This window comes from Penaeus vannamei, chromosome 6 (assembly GCF_042767895.1).
Source record: "Penaeus vannamei isolate JL-2024 chromosome 6, ASM4276789v1, whole genome shotgun sequence".
In the NCBI taxonomy this organism is placed as follows: Eukaryota; Metazoa; Arthropoda; class Malacostraca; order Decapoda; family Penaeidae; genus Penaeus; species Penaeus vannamei.
This window is the reverse complement of record NC_091554.1, coordinates 24,342,846-24,355,345: the sequence shown is the minus strand read 5'-3', so window position 1 is coordinate 24,355,345 and position 12,500 is coordinate 24,342,846.

The window sequence follows — 12,500 nt, the reverse complement described above, 5'->3', positions numbered from 1 at the left end:
ATATACATATATATATACGTATATATATATATATATATGTATATATATATATGTATATATATATATATGTGTGTGTGTGTGTGTGTGTGTGTGTGTGTGTGTGTGTGTGTGTGTGTGTGTGTGTGTGTGTGTGTGTGTGTGTGTGTGTGTATGTATGTGTATATGTGTGTGTGTGTGTGTGTGTATGTGTGTATGTATGAATGTGTATATATGTGTGTGTGTGTGTATATTCACATTTACTTGTAGAAGATATGTAAAGATTCGCTTATATGTAGGTGCGTATAGACATATGTATGCGCATGGAGGTACATGTATGTGTATGCAGGGGCATGTGTATTGCTGTGTATAACGTAGGAGTATGTATGCATATCCATATGCATCGGAACATGTGTAAATATGCTTGCATGTACATATACACAAAAGTTTTGTGAGGATGAACAACAATGTCTGCATTAGGTATACATACGCATAAATGAAATCAATGTATGAAATATAATCGCATATGCACCTCTGATACTCAAGCCCATGCTCACGGAAGTATACCCTAGTGTAGTGTGAAGGCCCGTGCGAACTGAGAACTGAATCCGGCTGACCAGCATTAGTTGGGATGTTGTAGGACAGGGTAGCAAAACAGGGTAGCAAACAGGAATAACAGATTTCTTAGTTCACAAACGCTTAGAAAAGAGCATCGTGGAATTCTACTGTGTAAGCGAAAGAGTTGCTTCAGTAACAATAAAACTAAACAATAGCTACAAATTCAAGATTGTTCAAGTCTATGCTCCAGTTTGCAGCCACAGTGATGAAGAAACAGAGAGCTTCTTTGAAGATGTTTATATAGCCAGCGAGAGAGTAAAAACCCATTTCACAATAATTATGGGAGATTTTAATGCCAAAATAGAAACCAAATGTATGCAATAAAGAAACCAGACGAAGAAGTGACTTATAACAAGAATGAAATCATAAGTGGGATCTATGCAACTCAAAATAACAGCCGCGGTAGGAGCAAACGCGATACATAACATCACAACAGAAGAAATAAAACGAGTGCTTAAGGGGACCGGACCGTCCCTGAAAAATCGCCAATTTTCGATTTTTGTTTAAAAATAGAAAACGGTCATACAGATTTTCATGGATTTTGGTAGGATGAAAGAGTACTTCATTGCCCATCTTTTGACCATTTTTTTTTTTTTTTTTTTTTTGGCCGGAGGGAATATAAGCGCTATTAAAAAATCGATTTTTGATAGATAGGTCACTTCGGTACCTACCAAGTCTCACAATTATCATCCGTTTTCTATGTGCTTCCTGTTGAGAAAACCTCTTGGTCATACAAAGAGAACAACGAATTCGATTTTGGAAATTCCGTTTAGTTTCCGAATTATCGCATGTAATATAATCAGCAAAAAAAAAAAAAAAAAAAAAAAAAAAAAAAAAAAAAAAAAAATCGGGGTTTTAAAATTTCGTAAAAAAAAAAAAAATTATATTTTACAAAATCCCATTCGTTATTCTCTGCACATTCAAACGTTCTTTCGTGGGGGAAAAGATCCATGATATCGGACACAAACTGTGAAGTGTGGTAGGTACCAAAGCTTAAAAAAATGAATAAACAAATAAATGACCTTGAAAATGTTTAGAAAGATTTTGTTCATTTTCTATATTTTTTCGTCTTATTATAGTTTGTGCCTATAGACCAAAAGGAAGCCCAGACATTGTTCTTTCTTTTTTTTCTTTTTTTTTCATTCAGATCGGATAAGTGATTAATGAACAACATAAAAAAATGTAAAACAGTATGACGAAAAACTCCCCAACCGACGCCGCCATGCGGCCTACTAAATGCTGTGGCAATCCCTGCGATCAAGTTTGAACGTGTTCGCCTGCCTTCAGCCGTCCTCTAAGCTTCACCTCACACTCTAACAAACAGGGGCGCACGCACATATGTGTATTGTGATATGAAGGGTAGAGGACCACTGGAAGCATGGCCAACAAGTTGTGACATGCGCGCGCGCGCACATATTCGCGCGCAAGTGCGTTTATGTAGACCAAAAGGAAGCTCAGACATTGCTCTTTCTTTTGTGTTTATTTCATTCAGATCGGATAAGTGATTAATGAACAGCATGAAAAAATGTAAAACAATATGACGAAAAAATCCCTAACCGACGCCGCCATGCGGCCTACTAAATGCTGTGGCTAGCCCTGCGATCACGCGCGCGCATGTCACAACTTGTTGGCCGTGCTTCCAGTGGTCCTCTACTCATTATATCACACTCCAACTAATAGCGCGCACGCACATGCGCGGGCGCGGATATACACACATGTGCGCGCACTCATTCATTCTGTAGTGTTATCCCCTCCCAGCTGAGTCACTTTCAAACTACAACATGGGTCTTGCAGAGTGCAACTTACGAACAGGGTAGCTGCTTTCAAAAGGGTGGTAGCTGGCGTGTACTGCAGCATGACCCGTTCGTCACAACCCTGAAGCCCTTTAACCCCGTGAGTAAAATAAAAACATTACATTATCTTCATTATCAACTGTGTCCATTCTCCTTTTAAAACCAGATAAAAAGTAAAATAAACAAACCAAGGATAGAACAAAACCAAAGTTTAAAAAGGAAAACCTGAGATCCCCTCAGTCTGTATATTCACAAAAGTTACAATGCATATGACACATCCTAACTGGCCTCTTACAAAACAGGAATATACTTATCTTTCTCTCTTGTAGGACTTCGAAGAAACAAACAACAAAACAGGAGACGTCCAGTGAGGCCGGGCGCTCCGTGAGCAGCACTGAACTGCCGAGCCAACAACCCAAGAGAGAGTCTAGCATAAACAGGCTCTTTATATAGGCTCTTAAAAAATGTGTAAATAATAAAAATGAATGAAAATAAAAGAAGTTTACTTTACATAATTAAAAGAAATTAAAATAAAACTAGAGGCCGTGAGAAAAAGATAAAAGAAATAGAACATAAAAATACGAAAAATAAAAAGGCTCCAGGGACGCAAAACTGCAGCTGGCTACCGCCGATCCCCACAGATGGTGCTGGTGCTAGCTAGAGAAGGGGGGACTCGCCTAGTCTGGACTCCTGCTTAGTGGGGGTACCTCACGTCCACTACAACCCCTCCCTCGCCCACCGAGCGGCCAGCACAGCTGAGCGAGAGGCTCCGCCAGGTGGAGAGCCAGGTCACAAGGCCTCCCTAGCCAGGCCTACGGGTCGCCGGGCGTGTGCCGACCTCAGACTGGCAGCCATGACGTCAAAGGGAGGTTGCTGGCTGTGCTGGGCGCTCAGGTCGAGGGGAACTCGAACTGTCGACAGACTAGCGAGTCAAAGTACCATAAAAAATCAGTCAGATCTGAAAGGAGAGAGGATTAGTATATTCATCCTTTGCAAGAGACGGCAGGCGAGTACATGATTGCAAACCCCAGGAATATACAGAGAGAGGGATCATGACCTCCTAAAAAAATAAAAGAAAAAACAAACAAACCTAAGAACGAAAACCAGGAAAGGAACTTAAAATAACCCTTAAAACTAAATAAACCTAAACCTTAAAAACTAAAACTTGAAAAACCCTTAATCTAAATGAAACTTAAAATTAAAGACTTAAAAGTAATGCCTTAAACTAAAACCAACTTAAAACTATACTTTAAACGAAAGCTTACAACTGAAGGAAATAAAATTAAATAAAAGAAACGCTGCCTGCTCCCTCTAAAACAATAAAAGCATTACAAACAAATAAAAATTACAAATACAAAACATAAAAATAACTTTACAAAAATAAAGTGGGATCTCAGGCCAGCTAACTACAGAAGCGGTGGTCCTGGGCACTCCGGTAGTTCCAGGTATGGGCGAGCAGAGTTCGTCGTGCGAGCAACGTCAGTCTCGCTCGAGAGCCCACACGAAGTAGAGTATTGCTGTGGTCTGCAGGGAAGGATGTAATAAATGTGAATTTCTGATGGTGAAGTGATGATACCTTACCATACCCAGTCTTACCACGACTGAGGTGCATGTTGGGATGGACGTATTGCTGAAAGCAACATCGTTGCACCTGGCTCCGCGTCGTCAGGTAACCATGGGTCGACATAATCAGGGTCATGGTATGGTGACGCATCTGGGAACGTCAGCTCTTCCTCCAGCTTAAATGGGCGCAGCTGGTTAGCGTGGCAGTTACGCTCCGAAAACGGGGGAGACAGGTCCTGAACGACGTAATTAACAGGGCCCAACTTCTTCACGACCTTCGCAGGGCCTTGCCACAAGGGCCCTAAAGCACGATCAGGTCCTGTTTGCGTAGTCTTTATCTTGTAGAGGACCAGGGACCCAGCTTCTAAGGACCAGGGCGGCCTCAGGTTACGGTTGTGATATGCTGCGTATTCCTGTCGAGCCTTACGGGATGCTTCCTGCGCTGCTTTCCTCGCAACATCCAAGGCCTCACGTAGCTTGCAATGAGCATCTTCTCCTGCTGTAACATGGTTGCTCAAACCAACCGGGAAATGGCCTGGCTGGCCTGTCAGCAAGTAAAGGGGCTGATCTCCGATAGCCCTGTGGATGGCAGAATTTATGGCAAAACGTACCTGGGGTATGTACCGATCCCAGTCTAGGGGTTGGTCTTCTACCAATGTTGCAAGAGCATCTTTTACAACCCGATTCTTTCTTTCTACAAGACCGTTTGCCTGTGGATGGAAAGCGGTTGTAACGTGAGTTTGAACGGTCAGGTCCTCACATACACTGCGAAAGAGGGCATTATTAAATTCAAGACCGCCGTCAATCTGAAGCAATCGTGGTGGACCAAATAGAGTAATGAAATGATCAATTATAGCTCTTACTACTGTCTCTGCTTCCTTGTTGGGTAAAGGTACGAGCTGTAGGTACCTTGTCAACTGATCTACCATTACCAGGACATAGCGATTCCCACTCGAAGAGCTGTGCAAGTCCACCAAATCAGCACTGACACGCTCCATGGGATGCACAGCTTCAGGTGCATGCTGCAAAGGGGCACGCCTACCTATGCCCTTCCTCTTCTGACAAGTTTTACAGGACGATACGTACTTACAAGTCTCTCCCAGCATGTTAGGGAAGTAGAACAAATCACGTAGCTTATTGTAAGTACGGTAAATGCCATGATGTGCTGCAATAGGGGATGCATGAGCAATTTTTATTGCATCCTTATGTAGAGTCCTTGGCACAACGAGCTGCTCGACAATTCGTTCTGGGAGATCCCTTAATCTATACAGGACTCCATTTCTTAGTTCAAACTCGTCCAGGGGCAATGGCGGTCGTTGCTGGGGCACCGCTCTTTCTTCCAAGAACATTACAATTTCGTGCAACAAGGGGTCCTTTAGTTGCTCAACCCTCATTGCATAAGGATCTGGAGAAGAAAGGGATATGGGTGCAACATCACGTGAGAGCATATCAGGGACATAATTGATTCGACCCTGCTTATATTTAATCTGGAAGTTATGGTCTGCCAGTTCTGCACTCCAGCGGCTCATGCGTGGACTTTTAGTTCTTCTAGAGAATACATATGTGAGGGGACGATGATCAGTAAGCACCGTGAAGCGTCGTCCATAAAGGTAAGCATCAAAATGCCTCACGCTTTCCACAACTGCAAGTGCTTCAAGGTCGGTGGCACTATACCTGGTTTCTGCACCACGTAGTTTGCGGCTGAAGTAGGCTATAGGATGAAGCTCATTTTGGTCATCAGTCTGCATAAGACATGCACCTATAGCTACCTGTGATGCATCTGTATGCAATTCAAAAATTTTCTCAAAGTCAGGTTTGGCTAAAACTGGAGCAGTTATTAGAAGATCTTTCAGTTTAATAAAAGCATCCCTTTGGTCTGGTCCCCACACAAACCGCACATCCTTTCTGGTTAGTCTGGTGAGGGGTGCTGCAATCTTTGCATATTTCGGTACAAATTTCCTAAAAAATCCAGCAGCACCAAGGAATCTGCGTACCCCTTTCTGATTCTTAGGAGGCAGCATTTCTTCAATGGATTTCACCTTCTCAGGGTCTGGCAGGAAACCCTGTGGAGTGACGCGGTAGCCAAGAAATCTGAAATTACTCATGGCAAAATCACATTTTTCCAGATTTAATTTAAACCCTGCCTTATCCAACAGTAGCAGAGTCTTGTTAAGGTGTTTAATGTGTTCCTCAAAAGTGGCACTATGCACAACTATATCATCCAAATATGCAATGGTGTGCTTACCTAGAACAGGTGACAAAACAAGGTTGACTGTCCTTCGGAATGTAGATGGAGCTGTACATAGTCCAAATGGCATGCGACGGAACTGGTATAGCCGATGTCCATCTGAAAATGCGGTTTTTGGACGATCTTCAGGCTTCACCGGGATGGACCAGTAAGCGGAGCGAGAGTCCAGTAAAGTGAATACACTAGTTCCTCCTAGTTCATCCAGAAGTTCATCCATCCGGGGTAGTGGGTAGCTGTCAGCTATAGTAACAGAATTCAGGTTCCTGTAGTCCACACAGAACCTCAATGTGCCATCCTTTTTCTTCACAAGGACTACAGGTGACAGCCACGGGGATGAAGAAGGTTCAATCACTCCGGCCTTGAGCATTTGTTCACACTCCTCACGAATGTGCCTTTTAGCTGCTTCAGGAAGACGCCACTGACGCTGACACAAAGGATGCTTCTCTTGTGTTGGGATCTCATGTACAATGTCTGGAACTTCCCCAATAGCAAACTTATCACCTGAAAAGAGAAATCTTTTCCAAGGCACTTGTAGGTTCGGCTGCCACAGGAGTGTCTGCAATGGATGCAACATTGCCAGGTGCTTCAGGTGTGTCACACATTTCCTCAACCTCATGAAATTCGACCAGGTGCGTTCCATTTCTCAGCTTGACTGGATTGAGTGTCGGATTAACAACGCATACCACGGCTTCTTTAGACGAGGGCTTAATAACTTCGCGTGGCAAGATCACAGAATATCCAAGTCCCTCAACAAGCAATTGTTTTCCAATTAATGCATCTGGAACACGTACAGGCACAAACCTTCCACTTTCTGGCGGGCAACTCACGGAACGTCTTATCGCAGCTCTTGCAGGTGGCACTGGCACTGACATACCCTTCATCTTCATCACGACTGCTGTGAGCTCCAGTGAATCCTTGTTCACATACCTTACTGTAAATGCCTTCCCTCTAAGGCGGAGGTACGAGTTATTGGTTCGTGAATCATAGCCGAGGCGTAAGTCAAGCCTCTTCAGGAGATCAATACCAATTAAGATATCTCCTGGAAAATCAACTCCATCAACAATGCAGACTCGATGAGTAACTATATTTTGATCATTAATCTGCAATATGACATCACGCTCACCTGTGATTGCAAGCGATGCTCCCGAGGCACCTTGAAGCCGCCTCCGAGGTTCAGAAGTTCGTGAAGGGGCGATCAAAGTCTGCGCACTATGCTTCAAAAGCGTTGCCTCCGAGCCCGTATCGATGAAGGCGTTCATCATCTTGCCTGAAATCATCAGCCTCACCATCGGTCGTCCTTGACGTGGGCTGCAGGTGGGGGTTGAGGGAATTGCGGCCGATGGCTCCCGTGTCACTGGACCTCGGGTATTGCAAGGGCTGGCCCCACCTAGTTCCTCCGGCGACAGGGGCGCTTCCGTCAGAGGGTGGCGGAAAGGGGCAATCCTTCACCAGGTGTCCCTCCTGAAACCGAAAACAGGCAAGACGACGCGGGCGATAGCGGCACTCTGTGTTGTCATGGCGCGATGTTCGATGGTATGAGCACCAGCGAGTTCTGCGATGTTCGGGCGGCTCTTCTACAGGGGCTACAGCTCGAAGAGGTCGAGGAGGATGGCGATCGGCTAGTGGCTCCGTCCTTGCAACACCTGTACGAGTATTCCAGATCCGCTGCGCCGTTTCCACCAGTCGATCCAGAGGCAGCTCATCGATAATGGCAAGGTATTCACGGAGCCAGAGCGGAAGTCCTTGCAGGAAGAGCCTCTTCAAAAGGGGCTCAGGATTCCCAACATCAGGATAATCCCGCACTCCCTGGTAAACGATCCCCTCTAGCTGTTGAAAGAAATCTTGTGGTCCCTGTGTGGTGGTCATCCTGCACTCGTTCAGGATCGTGAAGAAATCTGTTGAGGAGCAAGTGCCGCGAAATTTCCTCCTTAACAGGGTCTTGAAAATGGCCCACTCACGAATACCATCGAACATAGGGGAGTTTACGATAAGGTCTGCCGGTCCCTTGCAAGATGCTCGCGCAGCCGAGGTGAAGGTTGCGTCTGTTGCTGGTTTCGCCACATTTTCAATGTGTCTTATCCAGGCCTCCACTTCCTGGTTGCGACGGAGAGGTTGCGCGGCAGGTGTATCTCCTCGGAAAGGTGGTATGGATTCCTTATCCACAACCACGTTAAAGATGGGGAGAGGAGCAGGCGGTGGCGGCGAGGCTGCAGGACGATCACGATCTTCAGCCGCCCTCAGACGAGCTTCGAGTTCCTGGTTCTTGGTCTTATATTCCCGCAACTTCAGAGTCACGTGATCTAGCCTCCTCATCAATTCATCATACATAGTGATCTCCTGATGCATTGATGCCCGCTCCAATCCGGTGGCACCAACAGGCTCTTCTTGCTGCTGTTGCTGCTCCAGCTGTTCCTCCTGCGGCGACTCCCTCTTATCACCTCTTCCTCTTACCATCTTGGCGAGTAATGGCTAAAATGCAAAGATATGCGTGTTATTTATCGCTTATCACCTCCGGCACCTCAGACAAGCACCACCTTAAAATGTTGCGCACTTGCAGTATCACTATGTTAGTTACCGTAGTCACGAACTGTCCTTGTAGGCACGATTGTTAATTACCACTGGGCGTTTCCACAATTCACAATCACGGTATACAGTACGAGAGCACTTTACGCGAAGCACTAAAAGCACGTTAAACGCACGAAACACTAAAAGCACGTTAAACGCACGAAACACTAAAAGCACGTTAAACGCACGAAACACTAAAAGCACGTTAAACGCACGAAACACTAAAAGCACGTTAAACACACAAAGCACATAGCACGTTAAACACACAAAGCACATAGCACGTTAAACACACAAAGCACATAGCACGTTAAACACACAAAGCACATAGCACGTTAAACACACAAAGCACATAGCACGTTAAACACACAAAGCACATAGCACGTTAAACACACAAAGCACATAGCACGTTAAACACACAAAGCACATAGCACGTTAAACACACAAAGCACATAGCACGTTAAACACACAAAGCACATAGCACGTTAAACACACAAAGCACAAAGCACGGTAAGCACATAAAGCACAAAGCACGGTAAGCACATAAAGCACAAAGCACGGTAAGCACATAAAGCACAAAGCACGGTAAGCACATAAAGCACAAAGCACGGTAAGCACATAAAGCACAAAGCACGATAAGCACATAAAGCACAATTTAACATTTAATTATGAACACTGATTACATCTTACCGTCAGCACAAAGTTAAATTCAAATATGCACGTACTTTAAATCACAACCTAACTTTAACAGAGCACTTATCACTGGTTATGATGGACAGACTGCCTATAGTATACGCGTACTTGGCGGTTATGAAAACACGATCACATAACATGAAATTGCATTAAGCACAAGCACTATCACTGATCACATTTACAATTACTTTATGCAACCGAGCATTCAAATCACTCGATTTGAAACTGCGCAATCAGACACTGGTGGTTTAAACACCTTAAGAATTAGCACTTGGGCACACAGGTCATTATACACTTCGTATGTTGAATTCTCACAAAGTGCAACCCTTTTCCAACACTAAATAGTGTAGAAACATTTAATAAAAACACAAATCAGCTAGAAACTCAAGAATGCAAAGTAAAAATACACAAAACACTGCTTAAAATTAAATTTCAAAAGCCCAGAAAGCATTAAAAACACCATTATGATAAAACAAATTAAACGAGCAAAACCCAATCAAGAAGCATGGACACATTAATCCCTTAAAAGTCCTTTAGCACTGCTAATTGCATGCAATTGATCCTCACCGCGTATGCCACCATTTTACGTTGTAGTGTTATCCCCTCCCAGCTGAGTCACTTTCAAACTACAACGCGGGTCTTGCAGAGTGCAACTTACGAACAGGGGAGCATGACCCGTTCGTCACAACCCTGAAGCCCTTTAACCTCGTGAGTAAAATAAAAACATTACATTATCTTCATTATCAACTGTGTCCATTCTCCTTTTAAAACCAGATAAAAAGTAAAATAAACAAACCAAGGATAGAACAAAACCAAAGTATAAAAAGGAAAACCTGAGATCCCCTCAGTCTGTATATTCACAAAAGTTACAATGCATATGACACATCCTAACTGGCCTCTTACAAAACAGGAATATACTTATCTTTCTCTCTTGTAGGACTTCGAAGAAACAAACAACAAAACAGGAGACGTCCAGTGAGGCCGGGCGCTCCGTGAGCAGCACTGAACTGCCGAGCCAACAACCCAAGAGAGAGTCTAGCATAAACAGGCTCTTTATATAGGCTCTTAAAAAATGTGTAAATAATAAAAATGAATGAAAATAAAAGAAGTTTACTTTACATAATTAAAAGAAATTAAAATAAAACTAGAGGCCGTGAGAAAAAGATAAAAGAAATAGAACATAAAAATACGAAAAATAAAAAGGCTCCAGGGACGCAAAACTGCAGCTGGCTACCGCCGATCCCCACAGATGGTGCTGGTGCTAGCTAGAGAAGGGGGGACTCGCCTAGTCTGGACTCCTGCTTAGTGGGGGTACCTCACGTCCACTACAATTCAAACGCGCGCGCTCGCGCACTCATGCTCGCGCGAACAATCATAGTCGCACACACACACGAACACATACAGAAGTGCACATACACACATGTGCACATGTGTGTGTGGCACATGTCTGAACTCGCACTTCTGTCTTCAGCCGTAATTCATATTCTACATCACCCTCCAGCAAAAACGCGCACGAGCGTATGCGCTTAAACACAAATACACGTGTACACACGTGCACACTAACACGCACTCACACTTATACATATGTCGAATGATTTTAGGTAAATGACCTTGAAAGTGTTTATAAAGTTATCGTTTATTTTCCATAGTTTTCGTTCGATTATATCATGCGCACATAGTCCAATAGGAAGCCCAGACGTTGCTCTTTCTAATGGTCTTTATTTCATTCAGATCGGATAAAGGGTTAGTGAGCAGCATCAAAAAATGTAAAATGGAATAGTGATGACGTCATTCCGACGCGACGCCGCGCCGCCATGCGGTCCTTTAAATGCTATGGTTACCCCTGCGATCACGCGCGCGCAATTTGGACTTGTTCGCGCGCGCACACACGCGTGCGGGCGTACGCACATATGTGTATTGTCACAATCGCGCGCGCGCGCGCATGCACGCACATAAGGGCACACACCTATACGCAAAAGTGCACGTGGGCGTACTCTCATTAAATATACACTTTTGCACGAGCTCACACACAAACATACACACATGCTCGCGCGCGCGCCTGCACACAATTACAGATTTGATATGAAGACATGGTAATCGATAGCTAAACAATATTATACAACCCTGAGGTTTCAATGCAGTACGTGTTTTGCATGTAGGCCTACTCAAACAGCCATGTACGCCTACAAAAGCAAACTAAAATAATAATAATAATAATAATAATAATAATAATAATAATAATAATAATAATAAAATAAATAAACAAATAAAAAGAATAATTTATATTGTATCATTCATGAATTGACATAAGGCGTAACAATCATTATTTGAACTGATATCAACATGTAATTACTCTATCATAAGCCGAATGAATGGTCGGAACGAGTGTAAAGGCCATTTACCTCAAATGAGCGAAAATGCACTTGCACCCCATGTTGCTTATGTCCTTGCTACACCAAGAAATAATTCGAGATGGAGTCTCACAATCGAAGGGCAGTTTCCTCAGACATGTAACAATTCGTTAGAACCAAAAACAAAATTCAGGTTCCCCGACCCCCCTATGGCCAGGGACGGTCCCCTTAAGGGGGCCGTTGCACTCGAGAACGAAGTTCGTCAAATATGATCGGATTTTTGCGATTTTTTAATATAATATATATACATATACACTGATAAACAACACCAAGTTTCATATCATTTGAATAATAAACAACGGCGTTATTTATGAAAAAATCGAGTTTGTGAAAAATCACAAAGTTTGACATTCACACTTTATCCATTAACCAAACTTGTTGAAAAAAAAAACATATGCTCTATAACAATACAAAAAGTCTCAATTATACAGATCTTTGATTTCCTTTTAGTTTAGTGGGAATTTATTTTTTTCTAAATGCTCAGTCCTATAAACTCATGATATGATATATGGACTTCTATTATGCGAATGAAAATATCCATAATGTAAAATATGCCAATCTATTTAGCTTTCAAATGACCCAGACCCCATTAGAATTTCCAGACAGTCATGGAGAAATAAAAAAGAATGTTGACAA